General features: G+C 37.5%; 1 protein-coding gene across 1 annotated transcript in view; it reads right to left on the reverse strand.

Moving 5' to 3' along the window:
- Nucleotides 1-20717, reverse strand: part of LOC308616895 (3',5'-cyclic-AMP phosphodiesterase 4D-like) — an 861608-nt gene that overhangs the window by 51697 nt on the left and 789194 nt on the right. The window lies entirely within an intron of this gene.

Below are 20717 nucleotides of genomic sequence, written 5' to 3' on the forward strand. Positions count from 1 at the left end.
TTTGGACTTTTCAAACATATACAGAAAATGACATACAATTTATAAATTATACAACTATTCTACCTTGTTGTGTCTATCTGTCCTAAGAATTTACAATAGTATTAAGTTCCTTTAAGTTATTACAAGTGCTGCATAACTAAGATAGGCTCAGAAAGGAAAGGAAGATGTTTTGATTTTGTCTGCTGTGGTCTCCTTGTCAATTTTGGAACATGAACATGTACAAAATGATCAAATACCTCATCAACAAAGTAAGGTCCATTGTTTTATCAGACATCTTCTAGATAGAGATAAGAGAACTCTCAAGAAGGAATTAAAAATGTTGGGATAATTTTACATATTAATTCATTGCCATTCCATGGAGTATACTGCAGACTGTCTCTGTCTCTCTCCCTTTCTCTTTTTCTCTCTTTCTCTCCCATCCTCTCCTCCTCTTCCTCTCTTTCTTTTTTAAAGGAAAGCCACAGCTAAAAACATAGTGAGAAAAAAAAAAAAAAAAGGTTTGCAAATAATGTGAGGGAGAGATGAAGAAAACTCCCTGCAGCTGACCCAGAGATTAACCTAGGTAGTCCAATCACGTTCAAAAGCTTGTCTGCAATGTCTATGATTGAATCTCAAGTTGGCTTTACCGATTCCCAGGGAGAGCATGGCCCAAGATGTGCCCACAGTCATGCTTATGGATGAAATCTTTAATAGGAATTGCATACTTTCATAAGCACTGTGTTGTAAAATCCCTTAAACCCCATAAATCCTATATTGAGGTTTTGAGCTCCTTCTACTCAAGAAAACCTCAGATTTACCCACTGCCCACAGGATATTTGTTTAAAAGTGATACCCTTCAACAGGCCTTGTCTCCTGAAAAGTTTGGTGAAAGAAGTTATTCATTTGAATACCAAGGGAATAGTTGAGTAAGAATCCCATCTATGCATCATACACTGACCTTGCAATTATGAAACATAAATCTTAAAGCTGTGAATCTGGACACACAGACTAGGAGATGAGATTTGAGACGAATGTAAAGGAATGAGCAGTAATGGCAGGGAAGGTGCTTGGATGAAATACATTGTTTTCTATTAAGTGTATTCAGGTTATCTGCACCCCAGAGTGTGGGTTCTAACCTATTCGGCTAATATCTTGAAATAATGTCAAACAATTTCTAAGATTAACACTTGAGGGGGACCCTTGTGTCTCTATTTCTTAAGTCAGTGGCAATAGGACCCCTCAAAATATTAAACTCAGATATTAAACAGGCTTTATAAAACAAGAAAGAATGATAGATCTTATAAATAATACTGAGGTAACATATCTTGCATTATTTACTATAGTCAAATGGGCTATAATTAGTTTTTCTAAATATGAAAAGCAAACATACTATAAAGTAGAACATGTTATAGAAAGAAAACCTCTTTACAATAAAATTTCAAGCACTGGGCTTCCCTGGTGGTGCAGTGGTTGAGAGTCCGCCTGCTGATGCAGGGGACGCGGGTTCGTGCCCCGGTCTGGGAAGATCCCACATGCCGCGGAGCGGCTGGGCCCGTGAGCCATGGCCGCTGAGCCTGCACGTCCGGAGCCTGTGCTCCGCAACGGCAGAGGCCACAACAGTGAGAGGCCCACGTACCGCAAAACAATAAAAAAAAAAAAAAAAAAATTTCAAGCACTAAAATAAAAAGCAAAAGACCTGGAAACAGTTGTTTCAAATAAAACAAAGAATCAAACCTGTGGGGAAAGAAAAGAACTATGGAAAGCAAAGAACTAATTACATGTATAAGAAACGAACAATCATTTGATCCACTAGGTAGATGCTGAAAGCCTCTGAGCAGATTCAGGCAAATGGAATTACAACAGGAAAACAAACAAACGGAAAAATACCGATCCTTACTGAAAACAATATTGAGATAGCATTTTATGCCATCCAAAGAGGCAAACACTTTAAGAAAATTATAGTATTCAGTATGGTTAAAATGACACAATATTGCTGAGGCATTGTAACTTGATATAAATTTCTTTAAAAGCAATGTGACAAAATGTAGCAGAAATCATGAAGTAAGCAATCAGTTCCAGACAAGTTAAAAGATGTATGCAAACAAAGACGTTCACAACAGCTGGTATAGGTATTACCTATACTAGCAAAAATCTGGAAGCAGTTCAAATGTTTAACATTTAGAGAATAATTATTCAAAGGTGGGATTATCATTGTTTTTAAAATTTTCTTCTTTTCCACTTCAGAAAATTAATAATAATGTCATTTTTTGTAACTGTATTTTATATATTTTACTAATACATTTAATTGTAATAGGCAAATATTATCATACCACTTTTTGCTCTCCCATTCATGGGGAATAAAATCCATTTTTTTAATTCAAAATTTGTCATTCTTATAATGTATTTCCCTGTACTCTGCAAACCTAACCAAAAAATACAGTACATGACAAATGTTTTGAACAAAAATGTCAGCATATGCCCATGTATGGTTCACTGTATCTACATAAAATTGAGACCTTTATTCAAATAATCTTGGTCCCAAAACCTATGCATATTTGATTTGATATATGTAGATATTTGAAGCAATATATGTCATAGCAATAGTATCTCTCACTGACTAAATTTTAAAGGATTCCATCAGCAGCAGCAGTAGCAGTAAATAAATCTATAATTTATAATATCAACTGGCAGAAAAATATGGCTCTGCATATTTTCAATTTAAAATAGTGTGTTTTGAGAAATACAGTTGTCTAATGCTGACTTTGCCAAAGAAAGCCGTAATATTTGATTCTATATAGTATATTATGTATATATCAAGTTACTATCTATATAGATTCATATATGCATAAATCTACACATTCATTTGTATTATTTATAAAAATGGCAAAACCCAGATAATGAGTTCAACATTGGGTCAATAACAAGATATTTTATATTTTATATAAGTAATTTTAAGTATTCATATATTTGAAAATATATAAAGTTGGGCTCCAGATAAAAGTCTATTAACTGGATATTTGACGTTTTATAGATAATGCTAACAATATGATTTGACATACTGCAAAAATGTATTAAACTTAACGAAACATTTTTATTAATTTCTTAGATGTATAACTAGTTTTTCACAATACTGTAACCTGTTAGAGTACTAAGAAATTGTGCATTTCAATGTCTTCATTATATAGGTGTTGACAATGATAGAGAGGTTAGGTTATTTGCCCAAGGTCACACATTTTTAAAAATTTCAGACCTGGTTCTCCTTTGCACATTTTTTGCAGCATTTAAACATTTAGCACAAATATATTACTTTGGTAATCAGAAAAATATCTGTTAATAAAATACTTTAAATATAATATATGTATAATATAATGAAAAATGAATATTATTGTATGAGGTTATAGTTTTTTTACAGCAATTAGAAGTTATCAAGAAAACAATTTAGCATTGCTATATTCTTTGAAATTCTTTTTACTAACTCTGTATTTATGTAAAAACATTTCATTAATTATGGCACTATTTTAGAATTCCGTCCAATGACTTGTTTTTTATTTTTTCCAATCCAATGACTTTGACGGTATAACATAAAGCTTAGGCTTTCAAAGCGGTCCTCTTGGAGGAGACGGCATTTGGAATAATCTGCTTTTAAAAATGTTAAGATGTTATTTTATGACTATTCTTGCTTTTGTACAGTTTCTGATATTTTGCAAAATGCCTTTAGGTATGTATTTAGGTTCCAGGCTTTGATGACAGTGGTGTAATAAATAAATACTAGATAGACATTAATCTTTTTAAAAAATCTTGTATCCTTTTCAATTTTTATCAAAATGGTCTAATTTTACACAGATTTTAAACTAAATATCTTCTTTTAGTTATTTGTAGAGTAATTAAAAACAAAGTGTTAAAAAAAACTAGAAAAGAAAACTGGATTCTAATCTAATTTGGGGTTGAAGAAAGCTTTTTTATGAATGAAAGTAGAAAATAAAAATTTTCAGGGCTTACCTGGTGGCACAGTGGTTAGAAATCTGCCTGCCAATGGAGGGGACACCAGTCGATCCCTGGTCCAGGGAGATCCCACATGCCACGGAGCAACTAGGCCCCTGCACCACAACAACTGAGCCCGCATGCCACAACTACTGAAGCCCGCACACCTAGAGCCCACAACAAGAAAAGCCACCGTGAGACTCTTGGAGGGCTCACTCCAAGGAGTATTTCCAGAACTTCTGCTGCCAGTGTGCTTGTCCCCACAGTGAGCCACAGCCACACCCCCTGCCTCTGCAGGAGACCCTCCAACACAGGCAGGAAATTCCAAGAGGCTGTGGAAACACCTCCTATTTAGCTACTGCTGATTGGAAATCTGGTACCCTCAAAAAGTACTCTGAGGTCCTTGGCAGGAAATAAAGCCTTCTAAAATCAAGATACATCAGAAATACATCTACACGTGGAACAACTCCTACAGAACACCTACTGAACGCTGGCAGAAGACCTCAGACCTCCCAAAAGGCAAGAAACTCCCCCACGTAGCTGGGTAGGGCAAAACAAAAAAGGATAAACAGACAAAAGGATAGGGACGGGACCTGCACTAGTGGGAGGGAGCCATGAAGGAGGAAAGGTTTCCACACACTAGGAAGCCCCTTCACGGGCGGAGACTGCGGCTGGCGGAGGGGGAAAGCTTCAGAGCCACGGAGGAGAGCGCAGCAACAGGGGTGCGGAGGGCAAAGCGGAGAGATTCCCGCACAGAGGATCGGTGCCGACCGGCACTCACCAGGCCGAGAGGCTTGTCTGCTCAACCGCCGGGGCGGGCGGGGCTGGGAGCTGAGGCTCGGGCTTCGGTCCGAGCGCAGGGAGAGGACTGGCGGCATGAACATAGCCTGAAGGGGCTAGTGCGCCACAGCTAGCTGGAAGGGAGTCCGGGGAAAAGTCTGGAGCTGCCGAAGAGACAAGAGACTTTTTCTTCCCTCTTTGTTTCCTGGTGCGCGAGGAGAGGGGATTAAGAGCGCTGCTTAAAGGAGCTCCAGAGATGGGCATGAGACGCTAAGGCTGCTGCTGCCGCCACCAAAAAGCCTGTGTGAGAGCACAGGTCACTCTCCACACCACCCTTCCGGGGAGCCTGTACAGCCCGCCACTGCCAGGGTCCCGGGATCCACGGACTTCTCCGGAGAACGCACGGCGCGCCTCAGGCTGGTGCAACGTCACGCTGGCCTCTGCCCCCACAGGCTCGCCCACGCACTCCATACCCCTCCCTCCCCACGGCCTGCGTAAGCCAGAGCCCCCAATCAGCTGCTCCTTTAACCCCGTCCTGTCTGAGTGAAGAACAGACGCACTCCAGCGACCTACACGCAGAGGCGGGGCCAAATCCAAAGCTGAACCCCGGGAGCTGTGCGAACAAAGAAGAGAAAGGGAAATCTCTCCCAGCAGCCTCAGGAGCAGCGGATTAAATCTCCACAATAAACTTGATGTACCCTGCATCTGTGGAATACCTGAATAGACAACGAATCATCCCAAATTGAGGAGGTGGACTTTGAGAGCAAGATTTATTATTTTTTCCCCTTTTCCCCTTTTTGTGAGTGTGTATGTGTATGCTTCTGTGTGAGATTTTGTCTCTATAGCTTTGCTTTCACCATTTGTCCTAGGGTTCTATCCATCTGTTTTTTGTTTGTTTGTTTTACTTAAAAAATTTTTTTTCGGGCCTCCCTGGTGGCGCAGTGGTTGAGAGTCCGCCTGCCGATGCAGGGGATACGGGTTCGTGCCCCGGTCTGGGAGGATCCCATATGCCGCGGAGCGGCTGGGCCCGTGAGCCATGGCCGCTGGGCCTGCGCATCCGGAGCCTGTGCTCCGCGACGGGAGAGGCCACAGCAGTGAGAGGCCCGCATACCACAAAAAAAAAAAAAAAAAAAAAAAAAAAAAAAAATTTTTTCTTAATAATTATTTTTTTATTTTAATAACTTTATTTTATTTTACCTTACTTTATTTTATCCTCTTTCTTTCTACTTTTAATCCCTTTTATTCTGAGCTGTGTGGATGAAAGGCTCTTGCTGCTGCAGCCAGGAGTCAGTGTTGTGCCTCTGAGGTGGGAGAGCCAACTTCAGGACACTGGTCCACAAGAGACCTCCCAGCTCCACAAAATATCAAATGGTGAAAATCTCCCAGAGATCTCCATCTCAACACCAGCACCCAGCTTCACTCAACAACCAGCAAGCTACAGTGCTGGACACCCTACGCCAAACAGCTAGCAAGACAGGAACACAACCCCACCCATTAGCAGAGAGGCTGCCTAAAATCATAATAAGTCCACAGACACCCCAAAACACACCACCAGACGTGGACCTGCCCACCAGAGAGGAAAGATCCAGCCTCATCCACCAGAACACAGGCACTAGTCCCCTCCACCAAGAAGCCTACACAACCCACTGAACCAACATTAACCACTGGCAACAGACACCAAAAACAACGGGAACTACGAACCTGCAGCCTGCAAAAAGGAGACCCCAAACACAGTAACATAAGCAAAATGAGAAGACAAAGAAACACACAGCAGATGAAGGAGCAAGATAAAAACCCACCAGACCTAACAAATGAAGAGGAAATAGGCAGTCTACCTGAAAAAGAATTCAGAATAATGATAGTAAAGATGATCCAAAATCTTGGAAATAGAATAGACAAAATGCAACAAACATTAAACAAGGACCTAGAAGAACTAAAGATGAAACAATCAATGATAAACAACACAATAAATGAAATTAAAAATACTCTAGAGGGATCAATAGCAGAATAACTGAGGCAGAAGAACGGATAAGTGACCTGGAAGATAAAATAGTGGAAATAACTGCTGCAGAGCAGAATAAAGAAAAAAGAATGAAAAGAACTGAGGACAGTCTCAGAGACCTCTGGGACAACATTAAACACACCAAAATTCGAATTATAGGGGTTCCAGAAGAAGAAGAGAAAAAGAAAGGGACTGAGAAAACATTTGAAGAGATTATAGTTGAAAACTTCCCTAATATGGGAAAGGAAATAATTAGTCAAGTCCAGGAAGCACAGAGAGTCCCATACAGGATAAATCCAAGGAGAAACACGCCAAGACACATATTAATCAAACTATCAAAAATTAAATACAAAGAAAAAATATTAAAAGCAGCAAGGGAAAAACAACAAATAACACACAGGGAATCCCCATACAGTTAACAGCTGATCTTGCAGCAGAAACTCTGCAAGCCAGAAGGGACTGGCAGGACATATTTAAAGTGATGAAGGAGAAAAACCTACAACCAAGATTACTCTACCCAGCAAGGATCTCATTCAGATTTGATGGAGAAATTAAAACCTTTACAGAAAAGCAAAAACTGAGAGAGTTCAGCACCACGAAACCAGCTTTACAACAAATGCTAAAGGATCTTCTCTAGGCAAGAAACACAAGAGAAGAAAAAGACCTATAATAACCCAAAACAATTAAGAAAATGAGAATAGGAACATACATATCAATAACTACCTTAAATAAAAATGGACTAAATGCTCCCACCAAAAGACACAGACTGTCTGAATGGATACAAAAACAAGACACATATATATGCTGTCTACAAGAGACCCACTTCAGACCTAGAGACACATACAGACTGAAAGTGAGGGGATGGAAAAAGATATTCCATGCAAATGGAAACCAAAAGAAACCTGGAGTAGCAATTCTCATATCAGACAAAATAGACTTTAAAATAAAGACTACTAGAAGAGACAAAGAAGGACACTACATAATGATCAAGGGATCAATCCAAGAAGAAGATATAACAATTGTAAACATTTATGCACCCAACATAGGAGCACCTCAATACCTAAGGCAAATACTAACAGCCATAAAACGGGAAATCGACAGTAACACAATCATAGTAGGGGACTTTAAAACGCCACTTTCAACAATGGACAGATCATCCAAAATGAAAATAAATAAGGAAACACAAGCTTTAAATGATACATTAAACAAGATGGACTTAATTGATATTTATAGGACATTCCATCCAAAAACAACAGAATACGCATTCTTCTCAAATGCTCATGGAACATTCTCCAGGATAGATCATATCTTGGGTCACAAATCAAGCCTTGGTAAATTTAAGAAAACTGAAATTGTATCAAGTATCTTTTCCAACCACAGCGCTATGAGACTAGATATCAATTACAGGAAAAGAGCTGTAAAAAATACAAACACATGGAGGCTAAAAATACACTACTTAATAATGAAGTGATCACTGAAGAAATCAAAGAGGAAATAAAAAAATACCTAGAGACAAATGACAATGGAGACACGACGACCTAAAACCTACGGGATGCAGCAAAAGCAGTTCTAAGAGGGAAGTTTATAGCAATATAATCCTACCTTAAGAAACAGGAATCATCTCGAATAAACAACCTAACCTTGCACCTAAAGCAATTAGAGAAAGAAGAAGAAAAAAACCCCAAAGTTAGGGCTTCTCTGGTGGTGCAGTGGTTAAGAGTCCACCTGCCGATGCAGAGGACACGAGTTTGTGCCCCGGTCCGGGAAGATCCCACATGCCGTGGAGCGACTGGGCCTGTGAGCCATGGCTGCTGAGCCTGCGCATCCAGAGCCTGTGCTCTGCAATGGGAGAGGCCACAATAGTGAGAGGCCCACGTACCGCAAAAAAACAAAACAAAACAAAACCAAAAAAACCCCAAAGTTAGCAGAAGGAAAGAAATCATAAAGATCAGATCAGAAATAAATGAAAAAAAATGAAGGAAAGGATAGTAAAGATCAATAAAACTAAAAGCTGGTTCTTTGAGAAGATAAACAAAATTGATAAACCATTAGCCAGACTCATCAAGAAAAAAAGGGAGAAGACTCAAATCAATAGAATTAGAAATGAAAAAGGAGAAGTAACAACTGACACTGCAGAAATACAAAAGATCATGAGAGTTTACTACAAGCAACTATACCAAAAAAATGGACAACCTGGAAGAAATGGACAAATTCTTAGAAATGCACAACCTGCCAAGACTGAATCAGGAAGAAACAGAAAATATGAACAGACCAATCACAAGCACTGAAATTGAAGCTGTGATTAAAAATCTTCCAACAAACAAAAGCCCAGGACCAGATGGCTTCACAGGCGAATTCTATCAAACATTTAGAGAAGAGCTAATACCTATACTTCTCAAACTCTTCCAAAATATAGCAGAGGGAGGAACACTCCCAAACTCATTCTACGAGGCCACCATCACCCTGATACCAAAACCAGACAAGGATGTCACAAAGAAAGAAAACTACAGGGCAATATCACTGATGAACATACATGCAAAAATCCTCAGCAAAATACTAGCAAACAGAATCCAACAGCACATTAAAAGAATCATACACCATGATCAAGTGGGGTTTATTCCAGGAATGCAAGGATTCTTCAATATACGCAAATCAATCAATGTGATACACCATATTAACAAACTGAAGGAGAAAAAGCATATGATCATCTCAATAGATGCAGAGAAAGCTTTCGACAAAATTCAACACCCATTTATGATAAAAACCCTCCAGAAAGTAGGCATGGAGGGAACTTTCCTCAACATAATAAAGGCCATATATGACAAACCCACAGCCAACATCATCCTCAATGGTGAAAAGCTGAAACCATTTCCACTAAGATCAAGAGCAAGACAAGGTTGCCCACTCTCACCACTCTTATTCAACATAGTTTTGGAAGTTTTAGCCACAGCAATCAGAGAAGAAAGGGAAATAAAAGGAATCCAAATCAGAAAAGAAGTAAAGCTGTCACTGTTTGCAGATGACATGATACTATACACAGAGAATCCAAAAGATGCTACCAGAAAACTACTAGAGCTAATCAATGAATTTGGTAAGGAGCAGGATACAAAATTAATGCACAGTAAACTCTGGCATTCCTATACAATAATGATGAAAAATCTGAAAGTGAAATCAAGAAAACACTCCCATTTACCAATGCAACAAAAAGAATAAAATATCTAGGAATAAACCTACCTAAGGAGACAAAAGACCTGTATGCAGAAAATTATAAGACACTGATGAAAGAAATTAAAAATGATACAAATAGATGGAGAGATATACCATGTTCTTGGATTGGAAGAATCAACATTGTGAAAATGACTCTACTACCCAAAGCAATCTACAGATTCAATGCAATCCCTATCAAACTACCACTGGCATTTTCCACAGAACTAGAACGAAAACTTTCACAATTTGTATGGAAACACAAAAGACCCCGAATAGCCAAAGCAATCTTCAGAACGAAAAACGGAGCTGGAGGAATCAGGCTCCCTGACTTCAGACTATACTACAAAGCTACAGTAATCAAGACAGTATGGTACTGGCACAAAAACAGAAAGATAGATCAATGGAACAGGATAGAAAGCCCAGAGATAAACCCATACACATATGGTCACCTTATCTTTAATAAAGGAGGCAGGAATGTACAGTGGAGAAAGGACAGCCTCTTCAATAAGTGGTGCTGGGAAAACTGGACAGGGACATGTAAAAGTATGAGATTAGATCACTCCCTAACACCATACACAAAAATAAGCTCCAAATGGATTAAAGACTTAAATGTAAGGCCCGAAACTATCAAACTCTTAGAGGAAAACATAGGCAGAACACTCTATGACATAAATCACAGCAAGAGCCTTTTGGACCCACCTCCTAGAGTAATGGAAATAAAAACAAAGATAAACAAATGGGACCTAATGAAACTTCAAAGCTTTTGCACAGCAAAGGAAACCATAAACAAGACCAAAAGACAACCCTCAGAATGGGAGAAAACATTTGCAAATGAAGCAACTGACAGAGGATTAATCTCCAAAATTTATAAGCAGCTCATCCAGCTCAGTAACAAAAAAAACAAACAACCAAATCCAAAAATGGGCAGAAGACCTAAATAGACATTTCTCCAAAGAAGATATACAGACGGCCAACAAACATATGAAAGAATGCTCAACATCATTAATCATTAGAGAAGTGCAAATCAAAACTACAATGAGATATCATCTCACACTGGTCAGAATGGCCATCATCAAAACAAAAAATCTAGAAACAATAAATGCTGGAGAGGGTGTGGAGAAAAGGGAACCCTCTTGCACTGCTGGCGGGAATGTGAATTGGTACAGCCACTATGGAGAACAGTATGGAGGTTCCTTAAAAAACTACAAATAGAACTACCATATGACCCAGCAATCCCACTACTGGGCATATACCCTGAGAAAACCATAATTCAAAAAGAGTCATGTACCAAAATGTTCATTGCAGCTCTATTTACAATAGCCAGGAGACGGAATCAACCTAAGTGTCCGTCATCGGATGAATGGATAAAGAAGATATGGCACATATATACAATGGAATATTAATCAGCCATAAAAAGAAATGAAATTGAACTATTTGTAATGAGGTGGATGGACCTAGAGTCTGTCATACAGAGTGAAGTAAGTCAGAAAGAGAAAGAGAAATACCGTATGCTAGCACATATATATGGAATTTAAGAAAAAAAAATGTCATGAAGAACCTAGGGGTAAGACAGGAATAAAGACACAGACCTACTAGAGAATGGACTTGAGGAAATGGGGAGGGGAAGGTAAGCTGTGACAAAGCGAGAGAGAGGCATGGACATATATACACTACCAAACGTAAAATAGATAGCTAGTGGGAAGCAGCCGCATAGCACAGGGAGATCAGCTTGGTGCTTTGTGACCACCTAGAGGGGTGGGATAGGGATGGTGGGAGGGAGGGAGACGCAAGAGGGAAGAGATATGGGAACATATGTATATGTATAACTGATTCACTTTGTTATAAAGCAGAAACTAACACACCATTGTAAAGCAATTATACTCCAATAAAGATGTAAAAAATTTTTTTAAATAAAAATTAAAATAAAAAAGAGAAGCCTCCATAATGAGAAGCCCGCACACTGCAACGAAGAGTGGCCCCCGCTCGCTGCAACTAGAGAAAGCCTGTGCGCAGCAATGAAGACCCAGCGCAGCCAAAAATAAATAAATTAGATTTAAAATTTTATATTAAAAAATCTTCAAAAGAAAAATAATTGTTCTGCCTACAGTTTGAAAAATTTCCCTTTACATCAAAAGTCAATGTAAATAATTAGATGTCAAAAAACAAACTGAGAAAAATATTTCTGTGAAAAACGAGATAGAAAAAGAAACGGTTAATGTCCCAATAGACAAATAACACTCATACGTAATTCACAAAGAAGAGATAAATAATTCCTATGCACATATAAAAGATTTAGCCCCAATATTAACCCATTGAAACATTAGATAGTATTCTTCATCCTACTAATTTAGCAAATGTTTATTAAGTGTAGAGTAGTCAATACTTGGAATAATGCAGGGATATGGCTGTATGATATACTACCAACACACTAGTAACAGTTTCTGAAAAGCAGTTCACAGTGTCTCTTAAAATCTTCTTTAACTCCATGCATCACTTTTCTGAGAATCCATCCTAAAGCAACAATTCAGGACTGATCTTCAAAGATATTTATTTTAGGATCATTGAAAACAGTTAAATATCCAAGATTTTCAAAATGCTTGAATAAAGGGTAGGAGTATAAAATCATGTTATAGAAGTTCATAGAATAATATATGAAAATATGAAATACTTTTTAAATGTTTTAAATTTTAATTTGAATCTTGCTTTACGATTTTCAAATACTATTTTAAACAAGCACAGAAAGTCTGATTAGAGGCTGAAGGTCTGAATCCTAATTATCCTGGCCCCATACAACTGCATTATAAATATTTCTTCTTTATACACCCTCGAAAGTAAGAATTAGTAGACCTATAGAGAAACACTCTACATGAACTATTTATAAAAGTGGGAAATACTATATTACTGTTGGTATTCTGAAACTGAATAATGAATTAATCCATAAGTCATTTAGTACCTTCATGTCTGTTGCCCATTTTTTTGGTTAAGTACAGAAAATTACTAGCAGTCTGGACTTTCCAAATACATAAAAACCTTCTATCATTTATTCTTTGTTTTATAAAGTGCTCTCATATTTAAACTATTTTTAATAATAACCTAATAATCTACTCCTGTGTATTTACTGGAATAGTCATCCATTTATTTTTCCTACTGGCATTTTTATTCTAAAATAGAAACGAGTGAGGGGAAAAGGATGTGGAATTATTTTATAAGCAGTCTTCAGTACACTTTGCGGCAATAAGCAATTCTCACAAACTTTTAAATTCTTGACCTATTTATAACTTGTACAGAAACAATAAATAGTGGCACAGTTATGCAGAACTTAGATGGAAGAGGTTTTCCTTCCTGTTACCATCACTCATTTATTTCTTCTTTTTTTTTTTAATTGAAGTATAGTGGATTGAGGGAAATATGCAATCAGTAACTAAGAACCTAGTGACTACTGCTTCTTCAGCAACCTATGGAATCATCCAGGTAAAGATGGACATGGACGAGCAAGGCATTATGGACCACAAAGGACTTTAGAGATGAACTACCCACACCCGCTTTTTACATTTGAAGAAATGGAGCCTATGAGAATTTAAGTCATTTGTCTGAGGTCACACAACTAGCTAGTGGCAGAGAAGGAACAACAAAGGTCTCTAGATTTACAGTAAATTGGTCTGTTAATTCATTTCTACATAATTGCTTCTTGCACTCAAGGCACCTAGCGCAAATAGAAATCGGGTATGCGATGTTGCACTCCAAATCCAGGGTCAAAACTAGAGAAAAATTAAACAAGAGTTATAGAAAAAATAAAACAAGTGGCCACTAAGTAGAGGTGATGAATTAATGATGACTTCTCCCTACTTTCCTTCCAGCCCCATCCCCCAAGGCTTCTGGGTCAGACTAAAAAGAACACTGGGCTGTATCAAATAATCTGGGTTCTATATCTCACATTCCCCTAAGGTGTACCCTTGAGCACTTTTCTGTACCACTCTGGACCTCGTGTTATTATCGCAAAACTTAAGATGATTTCTCCAAGTCCCCTTTTCCTCTATGTCTCTGAACAGCTGACATTATCTTCCTTCTTTTTTTTTTTTAACCCTTTGCCCAGGCAATAAGCTCACCTTAAAGAAATTCATTCCTACAGTTGCTATTTAATGGAAGAAAAAATTTCAGTGGCTGTGCCTAATAACAGGAGCTTTTAATAATTCTAATTGTACTATGACCATTTCAGTGTTTCATAGTAATAGAGTTCACTGAAAGAGAACTAGCTCTGGCTCCAAAGTTGTCTTGAGACATTTCTGTTGGATATTAGTTTTCAATTTCATATATTTTTCATTTCACAGAACCTAATTTCCTCCTTTCAAGTCAGAGGAGAAAAGAGGCTCTTAATTTAAAGATGGGAGCATCACATAAAGGCGACTAATTTTATCCCCCCCCAAAAAACTAGCTTCACACACCCAGTTTCTTTCTTTTCAAGCGACTTGAAATTACATATTTCGAGCTGTTAATAAACCTCCACAGTTAGTGTAATAAAGAAGAGACTAGAATAAGAAAAACTGGCTAGGGAAATTTTTTCTAACAGTATGTCATCTAAGTTTAATAGTTTACTAGTAACCTTTTAGGTTTTCATGCTTCAGATGACTTCATAAATGTAATGGGTCTTTCTACAATGTAGGGATTAGGAGCCTAGCCCTGCTGTCTCAGGAGTGCGTATTGTGTTGGGAATGGACTGAAGAATGTGTGTTGCACCAGCAGGATCATCTCTCACCATAATTATTGTTGTTGTTACTGATAACAATTATCATCATCATCTTTTTAGCGTGTCATGTTGTATAAAGTACAAATCCTACAAATTGACATGGTTTAATTGCCTAAACAACCTTTTAGAAATTTTCATGTGTGTTATGTATCCCTATTTACCAAATTAGAAAACCAATGTTTAGAAGAATAAGGAGACATTCAGTCTTACAGCTAATTTGTAGTAAAGCCAGGCCTTGAACAAACCAATTCCAGAACTCCTATTCTTCTCTCTGTACCTTAAGATTGTAAGTTTGATTTCACATAGTCACAAGAGTTTTACATCTTCCTCCCAGATGTGCAGGTGTAAATTTATCCCAAGAAGTACATTTACATAGATGTCCTGAAATAGACATCTCTTCTTCTTTTGTAGAAACTCTGTCACCATTTCACATTTGAAAGAAGAATCATTCTACAATGTAAAAGTCATTCTTTCACACTGGCCTCCCTTGTCACTGAAAACACTTCTCCTTGTTTACTCCCCCCAGAAGGAGTGTTACTGGGAAACATAGTTAATATTTATTTTGAAAGAAAATAGGGCTCAAGAAAGGAAATAATAAAGTGTTTTTAAGCCCATCTTCCAAGTATCGTTAAATATTAATAGCTAACATTTACCATTTAGAGTAATGCAAACAAAATCCAGCAAGATACCATTGCACTTAGTATAATCATTACAGTTGTAGGTGTGGCAAAAGTGGCACTTGATAAGAAATCCTACTTAAAATGTCCAAATCTTACAAGTTAATATGTGATCAGTGATTATTTTATAAGTTGGGGTTGGGGAAGCGGTCCAAAATAGCTGGACACTTTCCTTATTCCTCACATCAAAACAAATGAGGATGTATCAAAAATTAAATACAAAAAGAGAAACCTTAAAAGAACTAGGATAAAAGTAAGGTGAAAAACAATATGATGATTTTTAAATGGAGTGGCACACTCCTTAAACATGTTATAAAAGCAGCACATGGAGGAAAGTTTGCTAAACCTTGCTGTATTAAAAAAAAATCTTAGAGGCAAAAAATCAAGTAACCTGATTAAAAATTGGCCAAATGATTTGAATAGCCTTTTCTTCAAAGATGAAAAATAATTCAACAAGCATATGAAAAGATGCTCAATATCACTAATCATAAGAGAAATGCAATAAAACCATAATGAGATATGATTTCACACCCATTAGGATGGTGACATTAAAAAAAAAAAAAAAACAGAAAGTAAGTATTGATGAGGATGTGGATAAACTGAAACTCTTGTGCACTGTTGGTAGGATTGTGAAATGGTACAGGTGCTATGGAAAACAGTGTGGAGAGTCTTCAAAAAATTAAGACTAGAACTACCACATGACCTAGCAATCCCACTTCTGGATATATATCCAAAAGAACTGAATCAGGGTCTTTCATAGCGGCACTATTTACAATATCCAACAGATGGAAGCGACCCAAATATCCACTGCCAGTCAGACAGACAAGCAAAATGTGGTATCTACATACAGTGAAATATTATTCAGTCTTAAAAAGGCAATCCTGTCACATGCTACATCACAAGTGAACTTTGAAGGCATTATGCTAAGTGGGATAAGCCAGTGACAAAAAGACAAGTATTGTTTATTCCACTTATATGAGATACCTAATGTAGTCAAGTTCATGGAAAGAATGGTGGCTCCCAGGGGTTGGTAGGAGGAGGAAAGGGTAGTTATTGTTTAATGGGTATATAGCTTCAGTTTTGCAAGACAAAATGGTTCTGGAGATCTGTACCACAGCAATGTGAATATGTGTAACACTACTGAACTGTACACATAAAAATGGTTAAAATGATAAATTGTATGTTATGTGTTTTTTAGCACAATAAAAAATTAAAATATTTATACATGACTTTTAGAAACTATAAAGCCAAAGGAAAAAAAATAGACTGAGAAAAATATTCAAACAGTTTGAGTTAATTTCTTAAATATACTCAGTTATTACAAATCAATGAACAAAATGGTTATTATCCCAATTTTTTTAATGATGAAATATATTAACAGGCAGTGGACTAAGAAATAGCAAATAAATAATGAAAAGATGCTAAACTCACGCATAAAACAGAATAGTACATAATAAATGATATTACATTTCATCCATAATAGTGATGAAAAATAAAGGGGATCATATTCAGTGACGGTGAGAGTGATAAAGAAGTCTGCGGGCATACTGTTTATAGGTGTGTAAAATGATGAAACAATTTTAGAAGTAAATTTGCCAATAACTTTTAACATTTAAAATGTCTTTGGACCAATGATTTCACTTGATAGAAACATATCTTTTGATAGAAATGTATCACTTGATAGAAATGTATCTTTTAGGTTTGTAGTGAGAATTAAATGAAGTAATCCCTGAAAATACCTAGCACTGTGCTTCATACATAGAAATTACTTAGTAAGTGTTAGCAATATTTTTATTAAATTTACTTAAATATAATTAAAATATTTCTGGGAGGTTACACCAGACAATGTTAATAGTATTTACTCTGGTGAAAGCAAATGGAAAGCTGAGAGGGCTGAGAAAGGGCATACGGGGACTCACACACCATTACCTTTTGTAGGGGTTTTTACCATAAACATGTATTACATTTATGGTTTTTAAATGCTAATTTTAGTCACTGAGATCAGGACCAAACATTCATAAAACATTGGAAAAACACTCATCATTCTCCTTTCTGAACTCATTTTGCCTACAGGTTTCTTTTCTTCCTCTTTCAAAAGAGCTCTATATGCAAAATAAATAACATTCCCCATTTCTCTTCCTCTCATCCCTTTCCTGAGCCTTTGAGAAGAAACATCAAGACAGTAGGACTGGATGACAATTGTTCACTTAAAGGAATCCAAGTGTTCTTGGCTTCTTGCCCTAAGAAACCTTGTTGCCTTAGCTAGTCAACCTGGTATCCTTAAGAGCTGTTGGGATAGAAAGTACTGTCCATATGGATGTGGCCCAGACCTCATACTATGTGCATGGCTTTCCCAGGGACTCCCAGAACAAGGCACACCATTAGACACTGTAATGGGCTGAATGGTGGCTCCAAAAAAAAAAAAAAAGATAGGTCCACATCCTAAACTCCAGAACCTGTGAACGGTTCTAGATGTATTAAATTAAGGATTGTGAGATGAGGACATTATCCTAGATTATCCAGGAGAGCTCTAAATCCAATGACAAGCATCCTTATAAGAGACACACAGAAGGGAAGACTGATACAGAGAAGGCATATAAAGACAGTGGGAAAGATTGGAGTGATGTAGCCACAAACCAAGGAAGTCGGTAACCCCTAGAAGCCAGATGAGGAATGGAACGGATTCTCCCCTAGAGCCTCTGTACAGAGTGTAGCCCTGCCAATACATTGATTTTGGACTTCTGGTCTTGAGAGCTGTGAGTGAATAAATTTTAGTTGTTTTAAGCCACCAGGTTTGTGGTAATTTGTAATGCCAGCCCTAGGAAACTAACTCAGATGCCCTTCTCTGGAGGACATTTATCTGAGAACAAATGTTTCAATTTGTTTCAACACTTACCCTCACTTTTACACCACTTCCTCTCACCCTTTTCTGTCACAGTCTTAAGAGTCCACATGTCACCATGATGTCGTAAATATTGTTGAAAAAGACATAACTTTGGTGTACAGTGCTTATGAGAAATAAGCACGGTAATCAACCACTGTTAATGTGGTTGATCTGAACTCTATCCTGCAAATCTGTGATTCTACAACCGGAGATCCATGTACGTGGGTCACAGAGGCTTTTCTGTCTTCAAAAACACCCATTAAAATGTGAAACTCCATAGAAGATAAAACTTTCTGGAGTGAAAACTATAATATTTCAGGGAACCCGCTAGGCCACTGGATCTGAGAGGGGAAAGAAAAGGGTCCAGATAATTCCAAACACTGCATCTGAGTACTAAACATGTTTTCTAGAGCAGCTGACCAAGTTCTTTAAGATATTGTATCATCATAAAAACAAAAATATAACCAACAAATCCTGTGCTAATTGTTAGATGTATCAGAAAATGAATTTCAAAGCATAAGTCATGATTGTCTCACTAAACAGCTGCCATTGAGGAATGTGATTAAGGAAATGAAACAATGCACCTTTTCCTCATTTTCAATGTGATTACAGCTTTAATGTGTATTTAGTTCTGCCATGGTTTTTAGTGAAAATGTTCAGGGCATGGCAGTGGAGAAGAGTTTCACCTGAGAAGGTTGGCAGATATTTCTCTCCAAAGGCCCTGGGGATTGGCAATACCTTGGAGAAACTATAAAGATTAGAATCTGGCACTGAGTTTTGGAGATTCGGAAACTGGAATCTCTCAGCACATGAGAGAGACCTCTTCTCTCAGAAGCAAACCCATACCACACAAGCTCATGGAACTGTGGAACGGGAATCCAAATGCCAATAAACTTCTTTTCATTAAGCACTACATCATTGCTCTGATTATAATGCTTCAACTATGTGACCCAATACACTCCCTCTCAGTAGGAAGTCCTATAGAACAATGAAGACTGTAATCAGAAGACTGCTTGGTGAAAGGGGAGCCAGGACAAAAGACAGAGATAAATAGATGATAGATTAGATAGATAGATAGACAGATAGATAGATAAAAATGGCTATTAGTAAGATTATTAACATAATTTGAATGTTTAATGCCAGTCTAGTAACCAACAGTTCCTCTCTCATGCACAATGTTTGGAAAAGCACTGCCATTTTTTTTCTTTCGTGATTCTCTTCTATGCCAATTCAAATTCCCAGCAATCTCATTGGCCTGTCAACTCATCTCTTTAAAGTGTTGCACCTTGGCTCTGTTGCATTAAGTGTAGATTTCATATGTTAATTCACAGGGGAAGACTCTTATTTCTACATCTTTTCTTTCCCTCTGCACTATATACAGACATCATAGAACACTTTGCAGTTAACTGTGACCATAGTATTAACTCTAGCCAAAATACAGCAGAAGAAACAACATGGCAGAACATTTTCTAATATTCCTATACTGCAGCCCACAACTCTTGATCACTTTACAAGGTCGATCTTCATTATTAGTAGGCATGACGGTAACCCCATGGCTACAACAAGAAGCTGACGACCTTAACTTTCTAGGTGGCCCCTGGTATAGAGCCTGACTTTGATGCATCTAAACAAGCATAAATATAGAACTCATGATGAGGTCTATTAGGATTGTAAAATCTTCTGAGAGGAAGCTGTTGAGAGCTGCCCTGCTTAAGAGATTTAAAAGCAGACAGATCAAAGCATGTGTCATTGAAAATCCTGCTGGTTGTCCTGAGAAAGGGGTAAAATTGCAAACCCATTCAGTTGTATCCATTACTGTAATGACTCAGAATAGACTAGGATAATGAAAATGAAGGGTGAGCAGTGTAGGGTCATAATAATAGTAATCACAAGTCATGTGCCACTGATATTGAATTTTTCTTTTGTACAGCAGAGACAGTTTTGTGTTTTTTTCTGAATAGCTATGGGAACAGGTTTTATTTTTGAGTGTCTGGATTCCTGTCTATAGCACCACGCATCTGAGTAATGCGCCTATCCCAAACATTCATTAGGATATTGAAGATGAGTCAAACAACAAGATAGACATATGCCAAAGGGTTTCATGCTAAGAGTAAAATCTATTTACCCACTGACTTGACAAACTGAATTTTGGGCAGGTAAACAAGCAATTCTGTCACATCATACTGCATCTCATACTTTTGAGGTTAGAATTACGTAGATAGGGAAAGAAGAGGCTAGAAATTCGGCATGCTGAGAAGGAAAGTCTAGAATAGAAGGGTTCTCTTTGCAGGATAAGGCACTCTCTAAAACTTGGAGTAACATGCAATTTCTGAAGGGAAGATCTTCTTGAGTGATGCTGATTACAATTCTGAGCTCTGTGGAGCATTTAATTGACAGTGTATTTCTTATGGCACTTCCCTTAAAATACAGTTCTCTTCAAACTGATGCTCTGCCTCTTTTAAA

This window comes from Mesoplodon bidens, assembly GCF_964165515.1.
Source record: "Mesoplodon bidens genome assembly, chromosome: 4".
NCBI lineage: Eukaryota > Metazoa > Chordata > Mammalia > Artiodactyla > Ziphiidae > Mesoplodon > Mesoplodon bidens.